Source organism: Podarcis erhardii, assembly GCF_964252035.2.
Source record: "Podarcis erhardii genome assembly, chromosome: 3".
NCBI lineage: Eukaryota > Metazoa > Chordata > Lepidosauria > Squamata > Lacertidae > Podarcis > Podarcis erhardii.
In genome coordinates this window covers 5182200-5196124 of record NC_138507.1, presented here as the reverse complement: position 1 = coordinate 5196124, position 13925 = coordinate 5182200, and the positions used below count along the sequence as shown (strand labels likewise).

The 13925-nt window shown below is 45.4% G+C and overlaps 1 protein-coding gene across 1 annotated transcript in view; it reads left to right on the top strand.

The window, feature by feature from the left end:
• MCM3 (minichromosome maintenance complex component 3) overlaps positions 1-13925 on the top strand; it is a 368003-nt gene that overhangs the window by 135327 nt on the left and 218751 nt on the right. The window lies entirely within an intron of this gene.

Here is a 13925-nt window from a genome sequence, read left to right as displayed (position 1 = left end):
TTTGATCCTTTTACATTGTTTTGTATGCTTTGTGGTATTTTATGCATTGTGATTTGCTGTTATTTTTATTGATTATAGATTGGTAATTCTTTATGGTGGTTGATAAGTGTAAACTGTTTCATTATTATTTGCTGGTGTTTAATTTTACTGTTTACTATTAGATTCTGATGGATTGTTTAACGTTGCTTTGTTTGATATAAGTTATTTATTTTGAAGTTATTGTGATCCTTTATATTGGGTCAGATTGTTACTATTAATGTTTGATCTTTTTATGTTTTGGAAGAAGAAGAAGAAGAAGAGTTTGGATTTGATATCCCACCTTTCACTCCCTTTAAGGAGTCTCAAAGCGGCTAACATTCTCCTTTCCCTTCCTGCCCCACAACAAACACTCTGTGAGGTGAGTGGGGCTGAGAGACTTCAAAGAAGTGTGACTGGCCCAAGGTCCCCCAGCAGCTGCAGGTGAAGGAGCGGAGACTCGAACCCGGTTCCCCAGATTAGGAGACTACCGCTCTTAAACACTACACCACACAGGCTCTCCCAGAGTAGCTGGGGCAACCCAAGATGGGCTTGGCATAAATAATTATCATTATTATTACTATTAGCACACTTTGGTGTTCTTATGTTTGAGGAGAGAAAGGGCTAGAGCAGGGTCCTCAAACAGGAGGCCAGTTCACCCTCAGACACTGTTGGGGGCCGGACTATAGTCTGGGGGAAAAATATGAATGATTTCCTATGCACAGTGCACATATTTTATTTGTAGTGCACAAAAAACGGGAAAAACAATAAAATACTTACAATGAAGAACGATTTTAATCAACATAAACTTGTAAGTATGTCATTGGGGGGGGAATATATGTGTGTGTTTGTGTGTGTGTGTGTGTGAGAGAGAGAGAGAGAGAGAGAGAGAGAGAGAGAGAGAGAAGAGGGAGACCAAGTAAGAGGGAGGAAAGGAAAGAGGCGCCACCTCAGGCTCTGGGCAGCAGTGGCAACATCTGGCTGCTCCTCCCTCATTGCCCTCCAGCGAGAGACCCGGCGCCCTGGGTCCAGCGGCAGCACTGGTGATGGCCGCTGCGCCTTTGCGCTATACCCGCTTTTCCACAAGCCTTTCACGGTGATGGCGACGGCTCCTCCGGGCTGGGCTCCAGGCCCGACTGGTCCATGGGCCGGTCTGTGATGGCCTGGGATTCCGACTCAGAGGCTGAACCGGAGGAATCCCAGCCTGCACAGGAGTCCCCGCTTCCAGGGCCGGCTGAACTGGGGCAGGGCCTTGATTCTGAAGCGCCTGCACCTGTGCCAGATCCTCAGGAGCGGGCACCAGGTGATTCCACTCTGGCTCCAGAGGTGGTTGAGGACTCAGTGCCTGCAGGTGAGTCTCCCCCTGGGCCCAGTAACCCTTCAGCCTCTCCTGAACTGCAGAGGCTCAGGGCAGAGAGGCGAAGGGAACTGGTTTCTCCCAGGAGGAGTGCTCGCCTTAAGGCCAGGAGAGGCGGGTCTCCTGGGGGCCGGGACCGCCCCTGGCCTCAGAGAAGATAAAGGCCAGTCAGCCCGGTCCCAGGTTGCAGGAGCAACGTCGATGAAGAGCTGTTTCGGCCAGCATCCAGTCCTGTTCCTCCAGTGTTCCTGTCCCCACCCGGCTTCCTGCTTCAGACCTCGCCCCGCTCCTTCAGAACTGTTTCCAGGCTATTGACCCAGGACCGGACTTTGACTACGCCAACGGTAACCTTCCCCCCGGGACCAGCACGCGGTCCCTCCCCCTTCAGACCCGCTTCGCCTGGCAACTGAGGAGGAGGTGCATGTGTGGAGAAGGAGAAGCTGGGCAGGATTGCGGTCACCGCTGAACCGGTGGTCCCTTCCCAGCGGTTTGAGGGAGCTGTCACTAACACTGGCAACATCTCACTCTCTTTCGCACATGCACACACACCCCTCCCTGGCGTGCCCGTGTGCCTGGGATCGTGATGGGATTGATGGGCGGCCGAGTGGGATGGGGCTGGAGAGTGTGGTCTGAGGAGAAGCTGGAAGGGATTGGACCCACCCGCTTGCAGGAGTAAGGTATGCTGGCCAGGGGGTTAACCCAAGCAACGCGGTCCAGGTCTGGTCCCGGATCCAAGGATTTTGTGAGGAGTCAGTCCAACAGGGCCAAGGCAAGTCTCAAAGCAGGAAACCAGGCTAGGTCGGGCACCGGGTCTCAGGCAGGTTCCAGCAAGCAGCAGTGTTGCTCCCACAACCTGGGGCGAGGTCTGACAGCCTTTTATCTCTGTCGGGGTAACGGCTGGTCCTGATCCCCCGGTGACACACCTCCCTGTCTCCTCCTGCGAGTACTCAGGTCTCTCCTTCTCTCAGACATGAGTCTCTGCAGCTCGGGAGATGTCAGTGGGTAGACCCAGAGGCTGCCTCAGCTTCTCCTGGCCCAACTGGTAGTGGAGCAGCTGTACTTGAATGCCCAGAGGGCAACATCTGGAGCCAGGGCAGGCTCAGGCCCATGACTCGGCCCAGCTGGTGCTTGTTGCAGGGGAACCTGTGCAGACTGGGGCTCTTCAGAATCAGGCCCCAGACTCAGTTCAGATGCCGCCTGAGGCAGAGGAACCGGTGCGGACCGAGACTCCTTCAGTTCTGAGTCCGAGCCCGAGTCCCAGGCCATCACATAGGGGTTCGGAGGGATGGAGGGAAGGAAGCTCGCGTTGGCTGTGGGCAACGGGAAGGAGGGTTCTGCAACTGCCGGGCAGGGTGGGTTCAGGACCCTGGAGGGCCGGATCTGGCCCACGGGCCGTAGTTTGATGACCCCTAGGCTAGAGGAAGTGGAGAAAGGAAGAAGCAGGGCTGGGGAATGGGAAGGAGGGTAAGAACTGGGAGAAAGAAAGAGGGGGTTCCCTTTTTAAGCAAACCGAGTGAGAGAAAGGGGAGGCGAGGAGAAGAAATATTGGCAGTGTGGAGTGGGGCAGAAAGAGGAGAGTGGGCAGCAATGCTGCCTCCCTCTCTCCTGGACTGCAGTGTGCGAGGAACCTGCCTAGGCAGCTTCCTTGTGTCCAGCCGCAGCTCTGCTCCTGGGTCACGCCTGACTCAATGGCGGAGAGGAGGAGGAGAGTTGGAGACAGCGCCCCTCTCCCTGGCTGGACTGTGGCACGCAAGTGCACCCCCACACCAATTTGTTTTTTTAAAAAAATAATATTTATTCCAGTTTTAAAAATTACAAAAGAAAATACTAGATTAAGCAAGAAAAAAAACACGACCATGAATACAGACAAGCAAAAAAATACAAAAAAAATACAGACAATTAAGGAAAAAAAGAAAAAAGAAAAAGGAAAAAAAAATCAAACCTTCCCATAACTTATTTTACATTTGCTTATTTCCTTGACTTCCTCACACCTCCCTTTTTTGTATTCTAGTTCAATTAGATATTTCAGCAAATCCTTTCCATCTTTGTTTTTATCCCAATAATTTATCTTAACATACTGTAATTTTACACTCTCTTCTTTCACCAATTGACTATCCATTTTACTTAATCCTTTATATCATTTCTGCTAAAACCACATAGCTTCATTCCAACATCCTTCTAACATTCCTTAATTTTACAATATTTCTGTAAATAAACTTTAAATTTCTTCGAATCTTCTACCACCAACTCTTCTCCTTGGTCTCGGATTCTGCCAGTCATTTCCGCCAATTCCATATAGTCCATCACCTTCATCTGCCATTCTTCCCGGGTGGGCAAATCTTGTGTCTTCCAGTACTTTGCAATAAGTATTATTGCTGCTGTTGTAGCATACACCCCCACACCAATTTGTGAGGTGAGCCCCTCCGTGCCCCCATCCCAGAGTGGTGATAGGATATGCTCTGCCACTGAATAGTGGCATTTCAATGAATGTTGAGAAAAGCAAGAGAAGGAGGTCGGCTTTTTGTTGCGAGTGTGCATATGATTGGCGGCCATGGTGATGTGTGCGATTTGTATTGGTGGACAAGCGGTGACCCCCCCCCCTCCCAAAGCTATATAACTCTGGGCAATCTTCCCCCCTCACCAAAAAAAGCTCAACAACCATGGGCAATCTCCCCCCCCCCTTTTTTTTTTGTTGCGGTCCAAAAAAATAGGGGTTGTCTTATACACGGGGGCGTGTTGTACACAGAAAAATATGGTATATTGTTCTTACCCATCCTGTGAACTTGCGTGAAGGGTGAATGAGAAATCAAATAAAAAAGGAAATACAACCCACAACTGTATTTTTCCACAGATAAAACAGATTTTTAAATTTAAAAAAATTCTACTAAGAGAGATACCAACAATATTTTGCCATTTTAATAAATTTTAATAAATGTGACTGCCTTATTTTGCTTTAAATGCCTTATTTGTGTTCTCCAGAACAATCTTATACATATCTACTCAGAAATAAGCCCCATTTAGTTTAATGTGCTGGGGAAACTCTTGCGAAGTGTGTATGGGATTATAACCCCCAGCAGTATAAGGGTGGGTAAACAATTATCTTTTTATAGGGATTAAAGTTCATCATTCTGTGGTATGTGTCTACTGCAAATAATGTTTTATAGAATATAGTCAAAAGAATAAAGCTGGGCAAACAATCCCCTTTTTATAAGGAAGGAAGTTCATCATTCTGTGGTATGTGTCTAACGCAAATAATGTTTTATATTAAGTGAAACAACTTTGTTATTATATGGGTGTTTATTTTACATTTCATTATTTATATTAACATTTTTATTCCTTCAAAAATGAAGCAGGTTTTTAAGTTACTAATGGCTGAACTTTTATTTGTTTCTTAAGTTGTTCAGTTAAATTCATACTGCCCAAGTTTCAGACCACAGATTCACCAGATCTCAATATCTCACTATCTCAATATCATTGGTACCCAAGTGGCCCTAGCAAATTTGAATCAAAATCCATTAAAATTCAAGTTTTAAGAGTTCAAATAATTTAACCCCCCCTTTGCTCCTTCTACCTTCTCCATATTACTGACTATCAGGTGTGTTGTTCTTACTGAAAGAACAGAATTGTCTCTGCAAGTACCATTTAGTACCATTTTTCGTTGTTTTTTTTAAGAGGGAGAAAGAGAGGATTTTGATGTGAGAAGTGATGTATTTGGCAAGTGGGCCTGTCCACCTCCCAGTTCCCCAAGGTGAGGATATTTTCCTTCTCGTAGGGGATCAGAGGCAACTAGAGAAAAGGTGCAGGTGAGGTACAGGCTACATAAACTACTAATGGGGATGGTCTATTTAAGCACAATTTTATTTTATTTGTTGCATTTGTTTAGTCCAGATCTGATTTCTCACCTCATCTCTGTTCATTACCAATGATGTTTGCAAGTGCGTAAGTGGTGAAATCAAGAGGGTCAGCTAATCTAACTTGCCCACAAACTTTGAGCAAAAAGACCAGGATGGTTGTTCTACAAGCAGGTCATTTGAAGTGATCAGATAAACTGCTGTACATGCCTCAGTCTCCAAGCAGTGAGGTTTCAGGGATTCCAGAATATATTTTTAACATCTACATGCAGCCGCTGGGAGAGATCATCAAGGGGTTTGGGTTGGGTGTTCATCAATATGTGGATGATACCCAGCTCTACCTCTCTTTCAAATCAGAACCAGTGAAGGCGGTGAAGGTCCTGTGTGAGTGTCTGGAGGAGGTTAGAGGATGGATGGCGGCTAACAGATTGAGGTTGAATCCTGACAAGACAGAAGTACTGTTTTGGGGGGACAGGAGGCAGGCAGGTGTGGAGGACTTCCTGGTCCTGAATGGGGTAACTGTGCCCCTGAAGGACCAGGTGCGCAGCCTGGGAGTCATTTTGGACTCACAGCTGTCCATGGAGGCACAGGTCAATTCTGTGTCAACGGCAACTGTTTACCAGCTCCATCTGGTATGCAGGCTGAGACCCTACCTGACCACGGACTGTCTCACCAGAGGGGTGCATGCTCTAGTTATCTCCTGCTTGGACTACTGTAATGTGCTCTACATGGGGCTACCTTTGAAGGTGACCCAGAAACTACAACTAATCCAGAATGTGGCAGCTAGACTAGTGACTGGGAGCGGCTGCCGAGACCACATAACACCGGTCTTGAAAGACCTACATTGGCTCCCAGTACGTTTCTGAGCACAATTCAAAGTGTTGGTGCTGACCTTTAAAGCCCTAAATGGCCTCGGTCCAGTATACCTGAAGGAGTGTCTCCACCCCCATCGTTCTGCTCGGATACTGAGGTCTAGCGCCGAGGGCCTTCTGGCGGTTCCCTCACTGCAAGAAGCCAAGTTACAGGGAACCAGGCAGAGGGCCTTCTCGGTAGTGGCGCCTGCCCTGTGGAACGCCCTCCCACCAGATTTCAAAGAGAACAACAACTACCAGACTTTTACAAGACATCTGAAGGCAGCCCTCTTTATGGAAGCTTTTAATGTTTAACAGACTACTGTATTTTAATACTTTGTTGCAAGCCACCTAGAGTGGCTGGGGAAACCCTGCAAGATGGGCGGGGTATAAATAAATTATTATTATTATTATTATTATTATTATTATTATTATTATTATTATTTGGTATCCTTTGAGTGAGGTCATTTGTGGTGTTTTTGCCCACAGATGACCCCTCAGTGACATCACCTCCAGCCAGGGGAGGCGAGAGGTGTCCTCTTTTGCCACATCTGCTGTCATCTTCCTAAGGCATCTCCAACTACTTTGTTTCTGTGACAACACTTTGTCCCTAGCTTACATAGCAAAGGAGATGCTTGCCAGACCCAGCTACAGTCTGACCATTTCAGTAGCCAGCCTCTTCTGCAGACCCCCAGTCCCTTGACTCCACAGGGCTGGAAGGAATCCTGAGACGACATCTAGATCACCCTAGTCCCCTAACAACACCCTCAAGACAATTGCATTTTTGCTGCTACCTTGGGCAAAAGTCGAAACAAAATTTTTCTCACAGCTAGAATAATATCCTGGAGTTCTCTGTTGATTTCTACAGTCAACTCCCCTGGGAGGAAAAATAAGGAGAGGTCCAAAACAAAGAGGTGGGCTGCTCTATAATTTTTTAATCTCTCTATTTAATCTACATTGGGAACAAGGGGGGGGGATAGCTAAAATGAATTCGAATTTGCTGCCCCTGTGGATCCTGCCGCCTTAGGCAGTGGTCTCACCTTGCCTCAGGTGTGGGCTGGCCCTGCCATAAACCACTCCATTAATCAGCCTTTGAGCAGGGGTTCCCCAACTGGATTCCATGGACCACCAGTGACCCATGAGCTTTATTCAGGTGGTCTGTGCTGTTGCTGTGAAGAACACATACACTTTGAACCCTATGCAATATGAGAAAGAAAAGAAGCAATAAAAATGCAATTTAAATCCACACTGCATCTAACACAGTGCATAACAGTTGCTCCAACAGATGGTGGGTGGGTGGGAATCATTAAATGGTCTACCAAGACCCTCAGCAATTTTCAAGTGGTTCATAAGGGGCAGGAATTGGGACATCTTCTTTAGAGTGTTCAGCAGACCAGAATATGTGGAAATTAAGCTCTGCTTGTTCACACTCAATTCTCTCCAACATTATAGCATTAGAAAGAATTGTATTTGCCTCTCAGACAAACAGATCAGTTATCTATTGCAAATGGGACTTTTTCAACACTTTCTGAGGTAAATTTTTATTTGATTAACATGTGCTGGTTGGTTCTTCTGCTGTACATCACCAAAATGTATGTATGCAAGAGCAGAAAGTAAATTTCCCTTTACGATTAACCAGACAGCCCATAGCAAGCTGTTGAATAGAGATAAAAGCTCTTTTGCATATCACTGTGGAAAAGAACTGGAGTTGCCTTGGCTCTAGATCCTTAAAGGGTGGCGAGCCGTTTCGTTTATGACCCCTCCCAGTCAATCAAAAGGTTGCATCTGGACGTGAGAATGAACTGCAGGTGTCACCATGGTTGCCGTCCTTATCATAGTTAATTCTGGTTCTGAAAGGAAAAAATAAAATCCCTGCTAGGAACAATTAATGTGCAAAGTAGTGAACACATTGGTGGGGAGGAGATAATTTTTAGTCAGGGGGACCCAGGGCTTTAGAGGGGCCTAGGCTGCAAGCCTGTTACCACAGTGAAAAATGGAAGCAAAAGTCTAGATCAAACTTGAGGGTGGGTTTTTTTAATGCAAACTCCCCCCTTCCCCCATTTCTTTGTTTCTGCATTAGCGCTCCAGACCTTGTAAAATTTTGCAGAAATAGTTCCCCTGGGACATTCATGTGGAGGGCAGAGGTGTCAGAAGTTCAAGTGGTAACCGGTGCGGAAAATTTCTTGTCACCCACCCCCCACCCAATGATTTTTATTTGATTTTTTTGCCTGCAAAAATGGTTTTACCTTATTAAACAACCGCCCTAGTAGTGCAGTAATTGTTCCTTGATAATTTGTCACGCCCCCTCCATGATGGCACCTGGGACGCCCCCCCCCCACTCCCTTCCTATGCCCCTGGTGAAGGGAAAGGAGAGTTGGCTCCCACAAGATTGCTAAAGAAAGCCAAACGCATGATATCAGCGAAGAAGAACCTGATCTTAAAATCTGCCAGTAGCAGATACTTGATTGAGAAGCATAGGGGCTGGCTCTAGGTGGCCACGGCTCTGGAGGACCTTCAATGGGGTTTTTTTAAGGTTGGCATTCCTTTATTTTTGGAGCCGGGTGCAGAGAAATGTCAGGCCCTCATGGAACATTGTGCGCACGTCAGGACCCCTCGGTGCGCTTCAGAATGGTGCCTCTGTTGGTGGGTGGCAAAGGCAAAGGGTTTCTCACGCCACAGTTCTGGAACTCTGTCCGTGATGAATACTGAAAACATTTTTACTCCAGAAGGCAATCTAGAATTTATTATTGCTATGGGGCACTGGTTTAATGCTGCTGCCTTTCAGTTTTTTGCTGTTATTAATGATGATGACGGCACTTTTGTATAGTACTTTCAGCAGTTAGATGAGTCCCAACAAGTGGCCAGGCAGGCTTAGAGCTCACAGCTGTCAACTTTTTCCTTTTTTTAAGGGAAATTCCCTTATTCCGAATAGGATTCCTCGCAAGAAAAGGGAAAAGTTGACAGTTGTGATAGAGCTGCAAGTCCACTTTTGCATCAGAAACTCTGCCGGCTTACACCAGTCAGCTTGTTGTTCTTTCTTGTTTTCTCCCCTGCAATGTTAGTTCCAGAGGATCCAAAGATGTCAGTACCCCCCTGTACAGCCAAGTGTCCCATTTTGGGGACTCCCAGTGTCTACAGCCAGTGGCACTTTATCACCTGCCTAGGCAAAGTTTGGGGTCCACCACTGGAGGCCATCCCATCCATCCCACCTCCCACCTCCAACTGAGAAGAGTCGAGATTCACAGCAGAGCCGGGTCCCTCACTGATGTTGGTTTCTGTTTGTGCCACTGTGCAGCTGCTTGGAGTCACAAGGCTCTGTTTACATTCCTGAGACCTTCCAGGCTCCATTTTTCCTCCAAAGTCTCACGGGAGACGGGAGACGGGATGTGACGTTAGTGCTTTCCTGTTCCTTTGTTCCTTTGTTTGTTTCATTGCTCTCTGCTCTCACAGGGAAAGGATGTATTTTTCTTTGCTCTCTGCGCAGCTTAGTAATAAAGCATAGCATGTAGCCATAAATCTCACCACTTCTGCTTCTTTGAAACTCTGCTGAATGGGGGAACGTGCCTGAGGCCTTATCAAAGGCTCAGGTCGTTAATTATTCGTCGGAGGGCGATTTCAAAGGACTTGGCCGGACGATGAGCTTTATCAGCTTGGCCGAGTGGAGATTCTGACAACTCCATAGCTCAGTTTCTTAGCCACTGAGTCACAGCAGCTCTTACATTTTAGTTCCCTGTGAGAAGCAGGATATAAATAATTTTAATAATTAAATAAATAAGAACCAATGGATGCTGCAGAACAACATGGTCTCTGAAAGGCCTGCAAATGTCTTCTTTTTCTGTCATGTACCTACCCCTTCATGGATGTCGGCTTCCCAGCTTTGCTGACAGGCAGATTTGTTTGATCTTAGTCTATTTTTCCCATTTCTCAATGCATTTCTTCATCACTTTCTCAACCACAAAAATACAGGTTCTTTTTGATGTGGATTGTTGATGATGGTGGTGATGATGATGATTGTTATGTACTCAGTTGAATAGGATCCAAAATGCAGCCGTCTGATTGCTCCTAGAACAATAGGATTCAGAATGCAGCAGTATGATTGGTCCTAGAACAATGCAGCAGTATGATTGGTCCACAGGAGCCAATCCAGGTGGAAGTGAACCCGCAACCTGATTGGCCTACAGGAGAATCCTGGAATTAGCCAATCACATGGCGCCCATTGTGTAAATAATGTATATAAAGCAGATATTTTGGGGGAACTTTCATTCCTCGCTACCATGAGCTGAATAAAGAGCACGAAATCCACACTTGACTCCGAGTATATGTCAATGATTGTCAGTATTGTTATTATTTATGGGGTGCTCGTTTCTCTGTACATGTTGGTTGGGAGGTTGAGGCAAGCAGATTTGCACCATTTTTGTGCATTTTTCTCGGAGATGCTGGAAAAACACACACATTACCTGCCCTTTACTCCATGTGATAAACTATGGGGTTGTATAAGGCGCCCTGGGCTCATTTTCTGATGGTCCAGATATATATGTGCAAAATAATAATAATTAAAATAATTCTGACAACACCTTCTATTGCAGATAGGTAGCTTTTTGTATATTTTCATCCAAATTACATCAAATTCCTTTCCTCTTTGTCCTTCCTTTTTTGCATGCTGATCTTCAGTCCTATGCATCTAATAAAAAAATAACTCACAGTTCAGCCTCAGAAGCAGCAGCAGATAATGTGGTTTGTTTAAATTTTATTTCTGTTTAGTGTTATTTACTTTAAATTGTGCTATTTGCCTCTCCCAACCCTCACGTGCGCACGTGATCTGTGGCACATGCATTGCCCTTTTATAATTCTACCCATTACGTAATTTGACATCATTAAGCAGTTAAAGTCATGTAGTCTTATGTCATAAAGTATAATTTAATTCTAATTTGTTTGTGCTCCAAGTTTACAGTGAAGGAGCTTATTCCCAATGAGGAAGCCCTAACCACACAAACAACATCAACCTCAATAGCTGGACTTTGGACTTCGCCATCACCTCCAAGAGCTGGTCTTCGGGAAATATTCCTGGTGCCAATAATGTAAATTTTTAACCAGTTTTTGAAAGAAAAAGTCAAAGATTATTTACTTTTAATGCTGTATTCTATCTTAAATTAAGAATAGTTATCTCAAGAACATTCTTACAATGTTATTTATGTTGTACATTTACAGGTGCCTTGGCAGTGTTTTTCCAACAGTTGTGAGTCACATCTTTGTGTCCTACAGCTCTCAGTGATATCTGTGTATGCACATCCTTTGGCTGAAAAGAATAAACAAAGTTAGGTGTAAAAAAAGAAAGAAAGCCTTAGCCTTTTCTTCTCCCGAAGATATCCTGCAAGGCAACAGAGGTTTCGGATGAGAGTTTTCCTTATCCTAGATGGTCTACCTTCTCAGGTGGACAAGCCATGCCTGTCCCCCACTTCCCTCTACAGCTTGCTCATAAACCACATTCTTGAGAACAAGAAGAAGAGGGCAGAAATATAACTATTGTGAGAGGAGTTCTTCAGAGGTCCAGAATATGGGAAGTCTGTGTGCAATTTAATAATTAATAATTTGGAACAGAAACCCAAATTATTGGGTTGGATTGTTGCGATTGTTCTGAGCTAAAATGGGCCCATGCTGCAACCGACGCATGTTATCAGAAATGTGACAGTGTGCAGCCCCTCTCTGAACTCCCCGTTGAGTCCTACAACCACACACCCACACCCCTGCTAACTTCCCTCCCTCTCTATCTGGCTTGCTGTTCCAGTAGCAGCAGCGGCAGAATTCCCAAAGGGAAGGAAGGTTCCCTCCCTCTTCTCAAAGATGTCACGCTGCTATGACTGCAAGCCAAGCCCCAGGAGACCTGCACCTTTATAAACTGAAGGGAATAAGTACGCTAGTCCTTAGGGTGGGAGCAAAGATAGTGAGCAGCGTCCCAGGTGCCAGAAATGGAAGAGACAGGGAAGGAATTGCCATATTCAACAACAGCAAGAGTAGCGAGGAAGGAAAGTGAGTGCAAGGGGGTTGGGGAGAATTTGAAATCTCCTCTGGGTCGGATTTTATTTATCTCAAAGGGTAAATACCCTGTCTTCTGATCAAGGCAGTTTACAACATATTATAAAAATACGTCTTTTGGTGATGGGGCAACCAAGAGAGTTGCTTGGGGGGGGGCATTATGTTCAGGCTGCCGCTGTCCTTATATGGCATACAACAACCCAGAAAAATTATGCACACCCCACCCGGAAGTGTAATTCCCGGCAGCTCTGAGGTAGACATAATTGTCCCTAGAGGATGAAGCTTTTCCTCCTACTCAGGACTCTTTGCATGGTTTGTTTCTATGGATCATGGTATCTGTGATGTCTGCATGACTTTAATATAAAATATACCCCTCACAAACTGTCCATGACCCTGGTACAAGCTCCTATCTCAGACATGGCCTGGAAAGAATAATTAATACCCTGACTCCTGCTACCCACCTGAGATCAAGAGGCCACAGGTGACACCATTAATTTCAATCTAATTAGGCAACAACTGTATTGATTAAAGATGTAAGGGGATTTGGCCTAGGCATTGGGTATCTCTGATATCAACCAGCCTGTATCTCCTCCTGGAACCCTAGTGGGATACCCAGTTCCCTTAGAGGGACAGCTGGAAGCCTACAAGCTCCCTTCCGACCATGACTACTAAGGCTTTATCAAATCCTTAACCCGTCCAAGTTGTAATTATTGCCACGAGGAAGACAAAACCTTCAGCTCCCCACTTAACACACAATTCACTTATGCACGCAAGGGCCCTGAACCTAACCCCCGTATAAGTGGGCAGTTGCCTTTATACAGTAGATTCATATTCAGGCAGAGTAAGCAAAGAAGAAGAAAAGAAAGAATCTTTATTTGCGTCAGCCATAGCTATAAAACAACGATACGATATACAAAGAATAGAAATAAAAATGAAGATTAAATGCTTATATAAAGATACTGTTTATATAATGCTTATATAAAGATACAGACAGAAGTACTGTTCTTGGGGGACAGGGGGCGGGCGGGTGTGGGGGATTCCCTGGTCCTGAATAGGGTAACTGTGCCCCTGAAGGACCAGGTGCGCAGCCTGGGAGTCATTTTGGACTCACAGCTGTCCATGGAAGCGCATTCATCATCATCATCATCATCATCATCATCATCATCATCATCAAAGGTTTCAGTAGGAGAAGTCTAGTGAAAATTTACTCTTCGATGACATAGAAAACATGGTGTGGAATTTAAAACATTGGGAGGACTTCCTGCGAAAGTTGGAACGCGTCAGTGGAAGCCACGTGGATAGAGTTTGAATGGTTTTGTCATGGCCTTTGGGTAGTACAATAAAGCTGACTGCACTGGAAGCCATGGCCACCAGCCACCCTCTCCAACGCCCCTCTCATGAGCCATTACATCCATAGAATCAATGTCCAACTATAGCTTTTGCAATGTACCAAAGCCATTGGTAATGCCCCAAAAGCTGTATAAATGAACTTTTGTAATTATACAGCAAGGTAACAATATAAATATATATAAGACCAAGTGGGGAAAATTGCAAATGGTTTTTTTTTCATTAACACACACAAAACAATGTGTTGAAAGAATATCACATTTTTCAGTGTACAGTGGTACCTCAGGTTAAGTACTTAATTCGTTCCGGAGGTCCGTACTTAACCTGAAACTGTTCTTAACCTGAAGCACCACTTTAGCTAATGGGGCCTCCTGCTGCTGCTGCGCCCCCGAAGCACAATTTCTGTTCTTATCCCGAAACAAAGTTCTTAACCTGAAGCACTATTTCTGGGTTAGCGGAGTCTGTAACCTG